Source organism: Dama dama, chromosome 22 (assembly GCF_033118175.1).
Source record: "Dama dama isolate Ldn47 chromosome 22, ASM3311817v1, whole genome shotgun sequence".
Classification (NCBI taxonomy): Eukaryota; Metazoa; Chordata; class Mammalia; order Artiodactyla; family Cervidae; genus Dama; species Dama dama.
In genome coordinates, this window is record NC_083702.1 from 34,452,633 (window position 1) to 34,471,311 (window position 18,679).

Below are 18,679 nucleotides of genomic sequence, written 5' to 3' on the forward strand. Positions count from 1 at the left end.
TCGATCCATCAATTCCATTCCTAGGTATGTTAACAAAAGAACTGAAAGCAGAAACTCAAATGCTTGTATGCCAATGGTCATAGAAGCATTACTTACAATAGCTAACATGTAGAAACAACTCAAGTGTTTGTTGGATAAAATGAATGGATAAACAAAATGTGGCGTGGTGCCATGACTGTACACACACACACACACACACACACACACACACACAGAGTGGAATATTATTCAGCCATAAAAAGGAATGAAATTTTGATATATGCTATACAACATGGATGAACCTTGAAAACATTATGCTAAATGAAGTCTGACACAAAAAGACATTCTATGATTCCATTTACATTGAGATACCTAGAAAAATTCAAGTCACAGAGACAAAAAGTAGGAAAGAGATTACCTGGGGCTGAGGATAGGGGAATTGGAGAGTTATTATTTAATGGGCACAGAGTTTCAGTTTGGGATGAGGAAAAAGTTCTGGAAACAGACAGAGCTAATGGTTGTCCAATGTTGTGAATTTACTTAATGTCACTCAACTGTACACTTAAAATTATGGCAATGATAAATTTTATGTGTATCTTACCACAGTTTTAAAAAAGTTTTTTTTTTTTTTAAAGTGTTATAAGAAGATTCAACAATGCAAATGCACAGATCAATAACAAGAAGACCCAAAATTCTCTATAAAGAAAAATAATTACTACAAAATGGGATAGCTCTATCACTCTTACTATTCTGGATGATTTAGGTGGCAAGAAAAACCAAGCAACTTACAAATAATTGCCGTCCATCTATTTTACCTATAGTCAAGGAAATTCATAAGAGAATAGTCAATACTGAGAATTTTCATACCCTCCATAGTCCATTTCTACAGTCCTGGGAACAATATTTAACAGTCAGATAGATACTATGAAAAGGCTAAAGAGAATGATTGTTCTGTCTGCAAATTCTGTGAGATCCCTAGTGAAAAAGAGAGGGAGTGGAGAAGAAAAGAGAGAGAGTTGGATATCTTAGAGACACTGCAACTAAAAGAGGGAGTAAAGAAAAGAGGGTGAATAACATAACAGAATCTTGAAACGAAATTTGACTTTCCTCTGACTTTTGATTAGTGTGTGTGTATCTACTCAGTCACTCACTCACTCGTGTCCACTCTTTGTGACCCCGTGGGCTGTAGCCTGACAGACTCCCCGTCGGTGGGGTCTCCCAGGCAAGAATACTGGAGTGGGTTACCAGTCTCTTCTCCAGGGGATCTTCCCGACCCAGGGATCAAACCCGCATATCCTGCATTGGTAAGCGGATTCTTTACCACTGAGCCACCTGGGAACCTTTTGATTAATCCTTATGCCTAAAAGATTTCACACAGTCTGCCAAAATAGACTTCAAAAAATAAGGGAGAGAGCTGGTGTAAGGTGAGGTCATAAGTATAAGCCTAAGGACACTGTTTCTTCTTGTTCCACCTTTAGTTCATGGATTCCTTTACAAACCAATCCATTATTTAAAAACTGGTCATTAGAAATTATGTTTTTGGTAAAATGTTTGGAAAAATGTTCACAGCATACAGAGTATTCTAAGATACACATGTGGCATATTCCCAGTATCTCTACACATCTGTATAAACATGTCTACATATACATTAAAAAACTCATAGTGGTATGTATATTAATGTTAACAAAGGGTATGTCTCTGATGGAAAGAATTAATCTAAGAAATAATTGATTACTTATCTTTTTTAGGTAACATTATTTTTAATGTATTTCTTTCTTTGCCTCTTAGTTTTTAAAAGTGTGAAAGATTACCATATTAGACTATGATCTTGTGCTTATCTTTTAAACTGTATTTTCCAAATGTTTATAATAAAAAGCTGTTTATCTCACTAGTCAGAAAAAAAATGATGAATATTTAATTTTCCAAACAAGAAGCTCTTGACGAAAGATTTGAACATTTGGTTGACATTTTATTTTAGCCTAAGAGAGTTGGACACAACTTAGCGACTAAGCAACAAAAAAAACAACAAATTTCCTTAACTACCTACTTGAAAGAACTCCTGTATATTATAAATTATTTAATAAAAACCAGTGTTTTCAAGGTATAATGAAAGAGCAGGAATTGAGAGCAAAGTAGAGTGTATTCAAGTCAATCCATTCATTACCCAAGTGTGGCTACTGAGCATGTAAAACAGACCAAAGACTTTTCCTCACAGTCTTCACTTGCCAATACTAGCGCAAATTAACCTTATGGTTAATAGTTTCTTTAGTCTTTGAAATTTCCTATCAACAATGAATTAAAGACTATAGTTTCTGGAGCCATACAGATCTATACCTAAGGCGTGGCTGGAGGATCACTCACATGGGACCACAGATACTGCCTCTAAAACAAACACCTAAGTAAATTCCCATTTACAAAATTTTCAAACACTCTGTATTTCAAATGTATGTAATGTGGAATAGTAGCAGTTTCTGCACGTATTTCACAGCATGTTCCCAGGATGAACACTCCATCAAAGAGACTGGGAAAATGGGAAAGCAGTCTCTATTCATTCCTATTATCTTTTCCCTTCTAAGCCCTAAAGATACTGACAGCAAAGTTCTGACTCACATTCTGCTATTGAAAAAAAATAATCTACAACCTGCCTATAAACAATGAGGTGGAATCTGCTGATTACAAAGAATAGGTTTAGGTTAAAAATGTAAACCAGTATTTCCCTAGTTAATTTTAACTAGAGTCATCCTTAGAAGCATAACTAGTCACTGAGCTATATAAAAAGGCAATACAACTTGGTAAAAATTTAAGAACAAAAGTGTTACATGGTGAGATGTGATCTGAAAAGAACTGACAGGTTTTAAGACAAAGCAGACAGCAAGCGCAACAAAAATGACACTTGAATACTAGACGGTTTGTTCCAGCTTCAGGGCAGCCCTAAGAAAAAAAGTATATGGAGGTAGGAAAAAATGTATGCATCAACGGGAGACTCTTTCCCAAGATGAAAAGCCTAAATAAGCAAACTACTGCCCACAGGCCAAATCCTGCTCACTTGTTTTTGTGTGGCCTATGAGCCAAGAATAGTGTCTAGGTTTCTAAACGGTTGTTTAAAAAAAAAAAGATTATGTGACAAAGAACCAAATGATGCTGAACAGAAGTTTGCCAACCCTGCTCTAAGCTAATAAAACGCCTTATCACAAATCTAAAGTACTCTCAACATATATTACTCCTTTCACTTTTAAAAAACAAATCATCACTGAGAAAATACAGGTTATAAAGCCTAACCAGTTTAAAACCACACATAAATTCCACAATGAAACTAGTTAAAGACAAAGCAAGAAAAGGAATAAGACTACACTTTTAATTAGTGTTATTTCCAGAATAATACTAATAATATAGAATAAACTTTTAGATCAGGTACATATGTTACTAACATCCTCTGGAAACTAGAATAAAAGAAAGTCACTTAAAAACTAACTCAACACAATAAAATGATAAATGAGGGAAAGTAATTCCATAATTTCCCCTTATTCCCAGCTAAAGTACTATTTTTTAAATTTAAACAAGAAAAACTTTTCTAAATGAAATATACTATGCTGGCAAAAGTTAAGCACAGACAGAAGTCAAACATTTCTGGTGATACAGTTAACAGTTACAGCCCTTTGGGAAAGCTAGTACTTACCGAGAGCCACACGAATGTTCATAGCCTTTGACACAGTAATGCTCCTTATGGTAAAGGATGCTAAGAAAATATGGTTTACTTTCAAAAATCTATAGTTAAGAAATATACTTAACATGCATATCCCAAAACATTTTACCAAAAAGCACAATATTACAGACTTTTAATACCCACAATCTTATGCCATTTATCTATTTTCAAAATATACTCCAAATCCAAGAACTCACCACCATCACCCTAGCCCAACTTGCTTGTGTCTCAAGCAATCTCCTACAATTGCTTTCTAGCAGTTGTTGCTAGTCCCACAGCAGCTGGTGATCATATGAAAATTTGCAACTATGTACTTATGTGTAATTATTCAAGTCTATATCCCCTACTTGGCTTTAAACTCCAGGATGGTTCAGCTTGCATCTGTTTTATTCACTACTATGCACCCTGTGTGTCAGTCTTGAACACAGTAGGTATTCAGTAGTTGAACAAATGAATAAACCGTTCCACTGTAAACATATGCAGGCACTATAAAACAGTCTTATAAAAATAAAAACAGCTAGAAGAATCAACCTCCCTGACTTCAAACTATACTACAAAGCTACAGTCATCAAGACAGTATGGTACTGGCACAAAAAAATAAATATGGACCAATGGAACAATATAGAAAGTCCAAAGATAAACCCACGCATATATGGGCACTTTGTCTTTGACAAACAAGGCAAGAATATACAACAGAGAAAAGACAGTGTCTTCAATAAGTGGTGCAATAAGCTGTCCTGGAAAAACTGGACAGCTGCATGTAAAAGAATGAAATTAAGAACACTCCCTAACACCATATACAAAAATAAACTCAAAACAGATTAAATGCTTAAATGTAAGGCCAAAAACTATAAGGCTCTTAGAGGAAAACATAGGCAGTACACTCTGACATAAATCGCAGGAAGATTCTCTTTAACACACATCCTAGATTCAGTTCAGTTCAGTTCAGTCACTCAGTCGTGTCCGACTACTTGCGACATGACCCCATGAATCGCAGCACGCCAGGCCTCCCTGTCCATGACCAGCTCCCAAAGTTCACTCAAACTCATGCCCATCGAGTTGATGATGCCATCCAACCATCTCATCCTCTGTCGTCCCCTTCTCCTCCTGCCCCCAATTCCTCCCAGCATCAGGGTCTTTTCCAATGAGTCAACTCTTCGCATGAGATGGCCAAAGTACTGGAGTTTCAGCTTCAGCATCAGTCCTTCAAATGAATATTCAGGACTGATCTCCTTTAGGATGGACTGGTTGGATCTTCTTGCAGTCCAAGGGACTCTCTAGAGTCTTCTCCAACAGCACACTTCAAAAGCATCAATTCTTCAGCTCTCAGCTTTCTTCACAGTCCAACTCTCACATCCATACATGACCACTGGAAAAACCATAACCTTGACCAGATGGACCTTTGTTGGCAAAGTAATGTCTCTGCCTTTTAATATGCTATCTAGGTTGGTTGTAACTTTCCTTCCAAGGAGTAAGCATCTTTTAATTTCATGGCTGCAATCACCATCTGCAGTGATTTTGGAGCCCCCCAAAAATGAAGTCTGACACTGTTTCCACTCTCTCCCCATCTATTTGCCATGAGGTGATGGGACCAGATGCCATGATCTTAGTTTTCTGAATGAGCTTTAAGCCAACTTTTTCACTCTTCTCTTTCACTTTCATCAAGAGGCTTTTTAGTTCTTCACTTTCTGCCATAAGGGTGGTGTCATCTGCATATCTGAGGTTATTGATGTTTCTTCTGGCAATCTTGATTCCAGCTTGTGCTTCTTCCAGCCCAGTGTTTCTCATGATGTACTCTGCATATAAGTTAAATAGGCAGGGTGACAATATACAGCCTTGACATACTCCTTTTCCTATTTGGAACCAGTCTGTTGTTCCATGTCCATTTCTAACTGTTGCTTCCTGACCTGCATATAGGTTTCTCAAGAGGCAGGTCAGGTGGTCTGGTATTCCCATCTCTTTCAGAATTTTCCACAGTTTATTGTGATCCACACAGTCAACGGCTTTGGCGTAGGCAATAAAGCAGAAACAGATGTTTTTCTGGAACTCTCTTGCTTTTTCGATGATCCAGCGGATACTGGCAATTTGATCTCTGGTTCCTCTGCCTTTTCTAAAACCAGCTTGAACATCTGGAAGTTCATGGTTCACATAATGCTGAAGCCTGGCTTGGAGAATTTTGAGCATCACTTTACTAGCGTGTGAGATGAGTGCAGTTGTGCGGTAGTTTGAGCATTCTTCGGCATTGCCTTTCTTTGGCATTGGAATGAAAACTGACCTTTTCCAGTCCTGTGGCCACTGCTGAGTTTTCCATATTTGCTGACATATTGAGTGCAGCACTTTCACAGCATCATCTTTCAGTATTTGAAATAGCTCAACTGGAATTCCATCACATCCACTAGCTTTGTTCATAGTGATGCTTTCTAAGGCCCACTTGACTTCACATTCCAGGACGTCTGGCTCTAGATGAGTGATCACACCATTGTGATTATCTGGGTCGTGAAGATCTTTTTTTGTACAGTTCTTCTGTGTATTATTGCCACCTGTTCTTAATATCTTCTGCTTCTGTTAGGTCCATACCATTTCTGCCTTTATCGAACCCATCTTTGCCTGAAATTTTCCCGTGATATCTCTAATTTTCTTGAAGAGATCTCTAGTCTTTCCCATTCTGTTTTTTTCCTCTATTTCTTTGCATTGATCGCTGAGGAAGGCTTTCTTATCTCTCCTTGCTATTCTCTGGAACTCTGCACTCAAATGGGAATATCTTTCCTTTTCTCCTTTGCTTTTTGCTCCTCTTCTTTTCACAGCTATTTGTAAGGCCTCCTCAGACAACGATTTTGCCTTATTGCATTTCTTTTCCATGGAGATGGTCTTGATCCCTGTCTCCTGTACAATGTCACGGACCTCCGTCCATAGTTCATCAGGCACTCCGTCTATCAGATCTAGTCCCTTAAATCTATTTCTCACTTCTACTGTATAGTCATAAGGGATTTGATTTAGGTCATACCTGAATGGTCTAGCGGTTTTCCCTACTTTCTTCAGTTTCAGTCTGAATTTGGCAATAAGGAGTTCATGATCTGAGCCACAGTTGCTCCTGGTCTTGTTTTTGCTGACTGTATAGAGCTTCTCCATCTTTGGCTGCAAAGAATATAATCAATCTGATTTCAGTGTTGACCATCTGGTGATGTCCATGTGTAGAGTCTTCTCTTGTGTTGTTGGAAGAGGGTATTTGCTAAGTCCAGTGTGTTCTCTTGGCAAAACTCTATTAGCTTTTGCCCTGCTTCATTCTGTACTCCAAGGCCAAATTTGCCTGTTACTCCAGGTGTTTCTTGACTTCCTACTTTTGCATTCCAGTACCCTATAATGAAAAGGACATCTTTTTTGGGTGTTAGTTCTAAAAGGTCTTGTAGGTCTTCATAGAACCATTCAACTTCAGCTTCTTCAGCATTACTGGTTGGGGCATAGGCTTGGATTACCATGATACTGAATGGTTAAAGGAAATAAAAACAAAAATAAACACATGGGACCCAGTAAAACTTAAAAGTTTCTGCACAGCAAAGGAAACTATAAACAAGATGAAGACAACCCTCAAAATGGAAGAAAATAATTGCAAACATAGTAGCCAACAGAGGATTAATCTCCAAAATATATAAGCAGCTCATACAGCTTAATGTCAAAAAAAATGAACCCAATCAAAAAATGAGCAGAAGACGTAAACAGACACTTCTCTAAAGAAGACATACAGATGGCCGATAAACACAAGCAAAGATGCTCAACACTGCTCATTATTCAGTTCAGTGGCTCAGTCATGTCCAACTCTTTGTAACCCTATGGACTGCAGCATGCCAAGCTTCCATGTCCATCATCAACCCCCAGAGCTTGCTCAAATTCATGTCCATTGAGTCCCTGATGCCATCCAACCATCTCATCCTCTGTCGTCCCCTTCCCCTCCTGCCTTCAATCTTTCCCAGCATCACGGTCTTTTTCAATGAGTCAGTTCTTCGAATCAGGTGGCCAAAGTATTGGAGCTTCAAACATCAGTCCTTCCAATGAATATTCAGGACTCATTTCCTTTAGAATTGACTGGTTTGATCTCCTTGCTGTCCAAAGGACTCTCAATAGTCTTCTCTAATACCACAGTTCAAAAGCTCATTACCAGTGAAATGCAAATCAAAACTACAAACCTCACACCAGTCAGAATGACCATCATCAAAAAATCTACAAACAATAAATGCTGGAGAGGATGTGGAAGTAAGGGAATCCTGCTGCATAGTTGTTAGAAATGTAAACTGATGTAGTCACTACAGAGAACAGTATGGAAATTCCTTTAAAAACTAGGAATAAATCTACCGTATGACCCAGCAATCCCACTACTGGGCATACTGAGAAAACCATAATTATAAAAGACATATGTATCCCAATGTTCACTGCAGCAGTATTTACAATAGCCAGGACCTGGAAGCAACCTAGATATCCATCAACAGATGAATGCATGAAGATGTGGTACATATATACAATGGAATATTTCTCAGCCATAAAATGGAACGAATTTGAGTCAGTTGTAGTGAGGTGAATGAACCTAGAACCTCTTATACGGAGTGAAATAAATCAGAAAAACAAATATTACATATTAACGCATATATATATGGAATCTAGAAAAGTAGTACTGATGACTCTAACAGTGAACAGACTTGTGGATACATGGACACAGTCAGGAAAGGTGAGGGTAGGACGAATTGAGAATGCAGTACTGACATACATACACTATCATGTATAAAATAGATAGTGGGAAGTTGCTATTTAACACAGGGAGCTCAGCCTGGTGCTTTGTGATGACCTACAGGAGAAGGGTGGGGGGAGGGGAAGGAGGCTCAAGAGGGAGGGGATATATATTAATATATAATTATGACTGATTCACATTGCTGTATGGCAGAAATCAACACAATAACATAAAGCAATTTTCCACTAATTAAAAAATAATAATAATAAACAGGGTGTACCCATCTCATCACCACTCACTCAACAACAGGTCTTACATTTTTATTTTTCTCAGTTTGTTAGATCAAAAACCCTATTGTTTTAATATCTCTCTCTTTGAGGACTCGTAATGTTACATAGTTTTTCTTTTTCATATTTATTCACATAACCTTTGTCCTTTGCCCTTTTGGGATTTTTGTCCTTTTTGTACTGACCCAAAGAAAGGCAATGCCAAAGAATGCTCAAACTACCGCACAACTGCACTCATCTCACACGCTAGTAAAGTGATGCTCAAAATTCTCCAAGCCAGGCTTCAGCATTATGTGAACCATGAACTTCCAGATGTTCAAGCTGGTTTTAGAAAAGGCACAGGAACCAGAGATCAAATTGCTAACATCTGCTGGATCATCAAAAAGCAAGAGAGTTCCAGAAAAACATCTATTTCTGCTTTATTGACTATGCCAAAGCCTTTGACTGTGTGGATCACAATAAACTGTGGAAAATTCTAAAAGAGATGGGAATACCAGACCACCTGACCTACCTCTTGAGAAACCTGTATGCAGGTCAGGAAGCAACAGAACTGGATATGGAACAACAGACTGGTTCCAAATAGGAAAAGAAGTACATCAAGGCTGTATATTGTCACCCTGCCTATTTAACTTATATGCAGAGTACATCATGAGAAACGCTGGGCTGGATGAAGCACAAGCCGGAATCAAGACTGCCAGGAGAAATAACAATAACTTCAGATATGCAGATGACACCACCCTTATGGCAGAAAGTGAAGAACTAAAACGCCTCTTGATGAAAGTGAAAGAGGAGAGTGAAAAAGTTGGCTTAAAGCTCAACATTCAGAAAACCAAGATCATGGCATCTGGTCCCATCACTTCATGGCAAATAGATGGGGTACAGTGGAAACAGTGGCAGACCTTATTTTTTTGGGCTCCAAAATCACTGCACATGGTGACTGCAGCCATGAAATTAAAAGACGCTTACTCCTTGGAAGGAAAGTTACGACCAACCTAGACAGCATATTAAAAGGCAGAGACATTACTTTACCAACAAAGGTCCGTCTAGTCAAGGCTATGGTTTTTCCAGTGGTCATGTATGGATATGAGAGTTGGACTATAAAGAAAGCTGAGCACCGAAGAATTGATGCTTTTGAACTGTGGTGTTGGAGAAGACTCTTGAGAGTCCCTTGGACTGCAAGGAGATCCAACCAGTCCATCCTAAAGGAGATCAGTCCTGGGTGTTCATTGGAAGGACTGATGCTGAAGCTGAAACTCCAATACTTTGGCCTCCTGATGCGAAGAGCTGACTCATTTGAAAAGACCTTGATGCTGGGAAAGATTGAGGGCAGGAGGAGAAGGGGACGACAGAGGATGAGATGGTTGGATGGCGTCACCGACTTGATGGACATGAGTCTGAGGAAACTCCAGGAGTTGGTGATGGACAGGGAGGCCTGGAGTGCTGTGGTTCATGGGGCCACAGAGTCGGACAGGACTGAGCGACTGAACTGAACCAGCTGAAGTTTTTTAAAATGTCTTCCAACTTATTAAAGTGCTCTCAAGTGTTGTTTTATGTGTCGAAACTGATCTGTAGACCCAATGGAGAGATTTGAAAGTTAAGAATAAATCTTTCAAGAATGAGATAAACTCACTTATCAGGACATCATTTTGTCATTTTTCTATTATAATTAACAGTAATCAAGTTATTCAGTATGTTCATTTTCTAATATATTCAGCTGAGTTTTCCACTGAGGCAGTTAACCCTGTCATGAGAAGACATATTACAGTAAACAAAAAATCTAAAGAAATGATTAACTTTTACTAAGAGTAATCATTATTACTATTAATAGTAATTATGACAGCCAAGGCTTACTGAACCCTTATTTATATGCAGGATACTGTGATAAGCATATTACATGCCTTACCCCATTTAATCTCCATCTTCATGCTGCTGATTCCATCAGATGCTCTTATAAATATGAACAGGGCTGCTGAAAATGTCAGCTAAAGTATTCTTTGAGGATTTACTTTTGAAATGTTTGTAAGATTTTCTTATTGTGCTATTGTAAGTATTTTTCATGTACAGCTATGTAACACCAACGGAAAAAATTGAGAAACTTTTACTCTCTCAATGCTCAAGTATTCTGTTACCCTTCTAAAAGATTCCATCATAGAAAGCATGTATGTGGAAGAATACACATGAACCTAGAACCCAGGTCTCCCAGATTGCAGGTAGATTCTTTACCAGCTGAGCCACAAGGGAAGCCCAAGAATACTGGAGTGGGTAGCCTATCCCTTCTCCAGTGGATCTTCCTGACCCAGGAATCAAAGCAGGGTCTCCTGCAGTGCAGGTGGATTCTTTACAAACTGAGCTATCAGGAAAGCGTATTCCATACACTGGTTATAGATCATCAAAAGTGGTTGTACACAGCTAGTTCTCAAAGACACCTAGAAACATACAGTAGTCTGGTATGTTAGAATTACAATACAGAAACAGAGAATTTGGGACATACAAACACAGGCTTATTTATTAGTTCATTCCCACCTACGTGGTACTCCTTTCTCCCTTGCATCATACAAACACTTACTAAAAATCTACTAGGTATCAGATACTGTGCCAGGCATTAATAAAGTTTCTAACCTCAAAGAACTAGGTCTGGTGAAAGAGCTATGAATGTAAACACATGATTACAATTCAGTAAAATAAATGCAAAATGCCTTATGTAGAACAAGATAGCAAATAGAAGAAGAGATCAACTTTGCTTATATGAATTAAAAAAGACAGGAGGACCACTCCAGGCAGAAAGGTGCAAAGAGATTGCACAAAAACATGAAACAGCATGTTGAGTACATGGAACCAAAAAGTCCCTCTAAGAGACTATAGGCAATTAGAAGTGAAACTGCATCATCAAGCAGAGGCCAGGTTATGGAGGGTCTAATAAGCCATATTAAGAAGTTTTGAACTTCACTGTATACTAAGTCATGAAAAGGTTTTTAAGTAGGGGGAGGATCAAATTGACATGATTCACTATTATGGTTCACAGCATTATTATGACAAATTATAGAAAGAGCCCAGACTAGAGGCTGGAAGATGAGTTTCAGAAACTTTTACGAGAACCTGAAGTAAGGCAGCAACAGGAGTAAGATGGAGAAGATTAAACAGTTTTAATGAATACTTAATGGGTGAAACAGACAGAAAAACCTTTACATATCCCTTGCAGCAATGTTTACAGCACTGTCATTCAAAATAGCCCGAAAGAGAAAACGATCCAAATGCCCATCCACTGATGAACACATAAACAAATATTCATACAAGAGAATATTATTCAGCCATGAAGAGGAATGAAGTATCGAAATGTGACAACATAGATGAACCTTGAAAATTATCCTACATGAAGGAAGCCAGACACAGAAGGCCACATATTGCATGATTTCAGTTAAATGAAATATTCAGAATAGGCAAATCCATGGAGACAGAAAATGGATTAACAGCTGCCAGGGGCTGACTGGAGAAGGGTTTGGGTCATAACTGCTAACTGGTATAGACTTAAATAGGGTGATGGTGATAGTTGTGTAACTTTGTGAATATACTAAAAACCACTGAAGTGTACATTTTAAGAGGGTGAATTTTATGTTACGTGAATTATATTTCCACTGTTTTAAATGGCACTGCTAACTGTTTAGAGATGAGAACTTAGGAGGAAGGGGAAGGGAAAAGATGGGTTCAATTTGAGGCATGTTGAATTTCGTGTTTGTAGGTTGCTCTGGTGCTATGACCTGCAGGCAGCTTTGATACACAGGTCTGATGCTCAGGGCCGAAGTCATCCAAACTGGATATGTTCCTGAACCCTGCATATGTGGCAGCTGCAGAACCCCACTTACTTGTGGTGTGCATGCGTGCAGTTGCGTAGTCGTGTCCGACTCTTTGTGACCCTTTGAACTGTAGCCCATGAGGCTCCTCTGTCCATGGGATTTCCCACGCAAGAACACTGGAGCAGGCTGCCATTTCCTTCTCCAGGGTTACCTTCCCAACCCAGGGATCAAACCCACATCTCCTGTGTCTTCTGCACTGCAGGAAATCTTCTTTACCCACTGAGCCATCATGGAAGGCCACTTGTGGTATGTGAGTATGCACAAACTACTTAATCTCTAGTGTACTCTAAGCTATCATTCCTTTAGCTATAAAAGTGGGTAAATAATAATACACAGAACTTTGTATACAAGTTAGAATTAAAGACCACGAAAATTCCTTCATAAAATGCAAAGTCCTATAAAAAGCTAACTGAACGTCTACTCCTGGACTACTTTTCCCAAAACCACTCACTGTATTTCAAAATAAATATAATGGAGTTAGATAAGATCCAGGGAAAAAGAGCTAAAACTCCTGAGATTTCTGAAGGATTTCTGTATTGATTAGGGAGCAAGGGTGTTAAAAGAGCTTGTTCTCACAGTAGAATTCTGATTAAGACATTCATTAAAAGTAAGAATAAAGAAAACAAAGACTTCTTTCAAATAATGGATATTTGAAATTATAAAAACACATTGACTCTTAGCTTAGGACTAGAGAGAATAAAATGGGTACCATGCCCAAGAGATAAAACTAGTTCAAAAATCTGAATAAACTCAAGGAAAATTTGAATGACAAATTTTGAAAATAAGGATATTATAAGCCTATATCTGTAACCTGTTGAAGTCATGTGGCATTCTCCCACAAATTATCACTTGATGCCAAGGTCAGATTGGATCCATAATGGATCCAATGGATCCAGTTGGATCCAATATATGAAAATTATATTGGCATCTGTAATTATTAAGATTGGATCCATAATGGATCCAATTTTTTACAAATGCCAATATAATTTTCATATATTGAATTACGTACCTCTCAGCTATTCTTTAATTGGCCTAATACCAATTTCTTTGTATATTTTTATCTCTAATACATCTGTATTATTCAATTCCTCAAGGTTTTAAAAGGGGGGAAGAAAATAAATATGAAGTAATCTAATAGTACCTAATACTCTAGTGACTCTTCTCCCTCAAAAATAAGGATGTATTTTTCCCTCTCAAACAGTATATACCCATTTTTTAAAAAAACAAAAATACTACAGAGAGTGTGGCATATGTCCTACCATATTTTATGTACATATTTCCATACAAAGGGCTATGACACAGCTTCTCTTACATAATGAACCACTGTTCAATGTCAGTACTTACAGATCTACTTAATCCCTCCCAACAACTATGCAATATCATTTATATAAATATACCATAACTTACTTCACCCATTCCTTCCTAGTAGATGCATAGATTATTTTCACTTTTAAAAATTATAAACAGTGCAGTAAACACTCCTGGATATACATTTAAACACTTGTCCAATTGAATCTTTCAGGTACATTTCTGTAAGTGGAATTAACTGACATGTGGTTTCCATTGTGATATGTATTGCTAAACTGATGGCCTCCAGAAAAGTTTATAGTAATGTGTTCCCACTACAGCATGAAGAACACACATTTTTCCTACCTTTCCAGGTGTGTCGTCACTCTAATCTTAGCCATCATGAAAATAAAAAAGGTTATTTAGGGAATTCCCTGGCAGTTTAGTGGTTAAGACGCCACACTGTCACTGCTGAGAGCACGGGGTCAATCCCCGATTGGGGATCTAAGATACCCTAAGCTGCAGAGTGTGGCCAAAACAAAAAAATGTTATTTATTGTTTGAACACGCAGTGCCATATTAATGAAGTATCCCTTAATATGGTTCCACATCACTTTTTGTGTGAGTGTGGAGAGGTTGGCTATTTGTGTGCTTAGCCCCCACCCCCCCTCCTTTTTCTCTTTTCGGATGTTTGTTTTTTTTCTAATTCAGATACAGAAGAAAGTCCTGACTTGACAGATGATGCAAATAGTTTTCCCAGATTTTCATCTGTCTTGTATTTTTGTTAAAGGTGTCTTAATTTCCATGGAGCCAAACAGCTCAATTTTTTCCTAAATGGTTTAAGAACGCTTTGAAAAAGTAAAAAGGATCCCTACTTTTCTCAATGGAGAAAAATATTTAACCCCAAGTCCACAAATAGAAAAGCTGACCTAATGTTAAATCATTCAATCTGTGTTAACTGAAATTATCGTTTTTATTTCCACAGCTATCTAATGTTTAACATTAATTAATGTTAATTAATATTTAAAATTTATATATACGAGAGAAAGACACGGAGGAAGAATGAACTCATGATTTTCAAATAAAATCTACCTCTTAGCTCTGTCCATTGAAATGGGTCTAGAAGCAGTGACACCCCAGTAGCAACAAGCATACCCAATATCCAGGTCTTGACGTCTAAACAGCATTCCCTAGTAAAATGAATTAGGGCTCTTTGGACAAATGGCTGAGTCCAGGACAGGGACAGGTAAAAACAAGGTGAACCTGGAATATACTGTGCCAGAAAGTAAGGAAGAGTTCAAAAACTGATGGAGACATGTCAATAAGACACAGAGGCCAGCTTAAAAGCAAATATCAAAAATAAATGTGAGCACTAATATCAGTAATTACAGGAATAGACTTTAAAACATCAAATGAAGAAAGAATCTGTGAGTCAGTACTGACACAAATTAGACAAACCAAATAAATAAAGAGAGGGGAGAGAAAAGAGAGAACCCTTACTTATGGGAGCTGTCAACTAATAAATGTAGACGTAATGACAGAGTCAGACTACCCACCACTTTGCCGTCAAGATGGCGGTAGTTTGACATGGTGAGAATTATCTGTGGATGCTACAACCCACTGGGTGCAAGTATGTTGCAGAACGAGATGTTTACAGTCTCAAAGCATCTCCCCACAGAATACCTATTATAAGGAATTAAAGATACCTTCACAGAGATAAAACTGATAGATATGAAATAGCTATGACATTAGCCACTAACCAGTATTAACATAACACCGTTAATAATGCAACAAGCCAGCATCTTATGCCCCCTGATGTGACACCCCAAGGAGGGCATGACATCACTTTCAGAGTATTTCTACCAAAAATGTTTAATCTGAACCTGACCATAGGGAAGCCATCATCAGACAAAACTAAATGAGAAGACGTTCCACAAAACAACTGGCCTGAATTCTTCAAAATGTGCCACTGTCACGAATGATTAAGAAAAGCTGAGAAACTTGTAGACTGAGATGTGACAACTGATTTGTGGTCCTGAGATCAGGGGGGAAAAACAACTGCTAAAAGCACATTCTAGAAACTGATAAAATTTGACTACGGAGTATATACTAGACTTTTTATCAGTGTTGAATTTCCTAAATTTTGTCATTGTGTTGGAGTTATACAAGAAATTATCCTTGCTATTAGAAGACAGTCAGCAAGCTTGTTCCAAAAAGGACAAGACAGTAATTGGTCTCTTGCAACCACTCAGCTCTGCCAGCGTAGTGCAAAAGCTGCACTGCACGCAGCCGTGCCCCAATAAAACTCGACAGAAACAGAAACAAGCTGCGCTGGGCCAACAGGCAGTCACAGTGTGCAGACCCCTGTATCCAGAGGAAAAGGGTCCCAACATACGCAGCTTATTTTCAAAGAATTCAACAAACATAAATAATACGTATTCAAGTGTGTGTATGTACATGCAACTTATTTTCAAAGAATTCAACAAACATAAATAATATGTATTCAAGTATGTGTGTGTACATAGGGCTTCCCAGGTAGCGTTAGTGGTAAAGAACATGCCTGCCAATGCAGGAGACATAAGAGAGCGGGTTCAGTCCCTGGGTCGGGAAGATCCCCTGGAGAGGGGCATGGCAACCCACTCCAGGATTCTTGCCTGGACAATCCCATGGACAGAGGAGCCTGGTGGGCTACAGTCCATGGAGCTGCAAACAGTAAGACACGACAAGTAACTCAGCACGTGTGGGTGCTCATAGACAAGTATACACACACAAAGCAAGTATGTATAGTTTAAAGGTAAGAGTATTCACTGTACAATTTTTTTTAACTACTTTTCCATGGGTTTGAAATGTTCCAAAATAGAAAGTTCAAAAATTACCTAAGGTAAGCACTACATCCCTATTTAATCCCCTCAAATATTTCATTTTTATTACCCATTTCTAATTTTATTATATTAAGATCACAATAAGTGTTCCATTAACCTAGGTACTATGAGATAATACAATTAAGATATAAGAAATCTATTGCCCTCCTGAAGCATAAAGTCTCTAAGTTACATATAATTAGGATTACTGTCTATAAACAGTAGATCTTCTTCCAAATATATCTAAGACTAATAAGTTCCACAACAGCAATGATCTGGTGGTCCCTTTCGTTTCTCAATGTATTTGTAGACCCCAGGAAGGCTCCATGGTACTGAGTAGGCACTGAATAACATTTATGGAATTAAGAAATTAATTACATGGTAAACCAGAATCTTATGAGATGCCAAACCATAAAAAGTTTTCCTTTTATTTCCATTGCCGACTTTCATTGGAATGTTTTTAAAGCTTTGTATTTATAAAAACTCCAGGTTAGACTAAAACATGCCCAATAATTTTTAACATTCAGGTCTCAATAAATAGTTATTAAATATTCTTAAATTGACCTAAATACAGTACATGAATTTTGTGTGAGTTTATTCTAGAATAATAAGGTACTCTCAATTATTCTACAGTCCTATAAAATTGCACATAATGTTATCTTTCAGCTTGCCACTTTTGAATAGGCTGTTCCTAACACCCCACGAAATTCATCACTAAGCTCTGAGCTCTGTAAGGTACCTCCTGTATGCACAAAAAGAAACTCATAGACCCTATAGTGCCACTTCTTGTCCCCTCAAACAAAGCAGCCTCGATCGATGTTAACAAGGGCACCACCCTGTTTTCTTCACATTGCCGCATTTCCACCCTTGGTTAAAAATATTCACCCACATATTTAGTTACGCCTAACTGAACTAGTCCACACAGTAATCTTAATACTAGCAGAGAAAAAGTGATACTTTAGATTGTTAAAACATTATAAAAAAATAAGACTTTTAAATAAAATTTATAGTTATAAATTGTTTATACCCACAGTTTAAACAGAAAATATATCCAAACTTAGGATTTCAATTTTTATTATAAAAGCAAGTAAGTTGACCAGTAGAGGGCACTCAGCTGAAAGGGGGGGTTGAAGAGAGGCCACAGCCTTCAAGAGAAAGAAAAGCATTTACAAAACTGCTGTGTACCTTGTTTTAAAAACAACAGAACGTTTTTACAGAACTCCAGAGTAAGCTAATATACTGCTAGTTTAGAAAATGAAAGGTTTCCATCTATAATATGTTAAAAGAAAAAAATCTAACACAAACCACTCTCATGGACTTGACTTTCACAACTTACGGAATGTTTAAAGCTTTATGTAATGCACATTAGGGTCTCAGCCTGGGCACCACTGACTTCTGGGGCCATGTCATTTTTGGGGGGGCTGTCCCATGCACTGCAGGGAGGGTAACAGAACCCTCGACCTCTATCCACTATAAATGCCAGGAGCAGTCCCCCTCCTCAAATTGTGACAACCAAAATTGTCTCCAGATGATTGACAAATGTCCCCTGACAGGCAAAGTCACCACCCATTCCTCCTTAGTAACTATTGATACATGTTTTTTGTTTTAACAAAAAAGAAAGGAATGAAAGAAAAAAGAAAATTAACAGCTTATATCATTAAACAGTGCTTTTCTTAAATTCCTCTTTAATACTGATTTAATTCTCTCAAGTTTAAATACCTTAATCAGCAAGTAAATTCCACTATTAACATGGAAATTTTTTTTTCAAAGAAAAACTGATATATCTTGGCAAATAAGCAGCTCAGAGCACTAAAGATGGAACCAATCAATCCAATTACAAATCCATTCGTCTTTATTGAGGAGAGAACTGTTTCATCAAAGAGACTGAATTATAAATGTCACATTAACAGAAGCAAGCAGATGTCAATGAATTGGAACCTGGGAGAAAATACTTCTTTTATCTATTTTTATATTATATTCAGTAGATACTTGTTA

At 37.8% G+C, this 18,679-nt stretch overlaps 1 protein-coding gene across 4 annotated transcripts in view; it reads right to left on the bottom strand.

Annotated features, from left to right (window-relative positions):
* KRAS (KRAS proto-oncogene, GTPase) overlaps positions 1-18,679 on the bottom strand; it is a 44,144-nt gene that overhangs the window by 18,430 nt on the left and 7,035 nt on the right. The window lies entirely within an intron of this gene.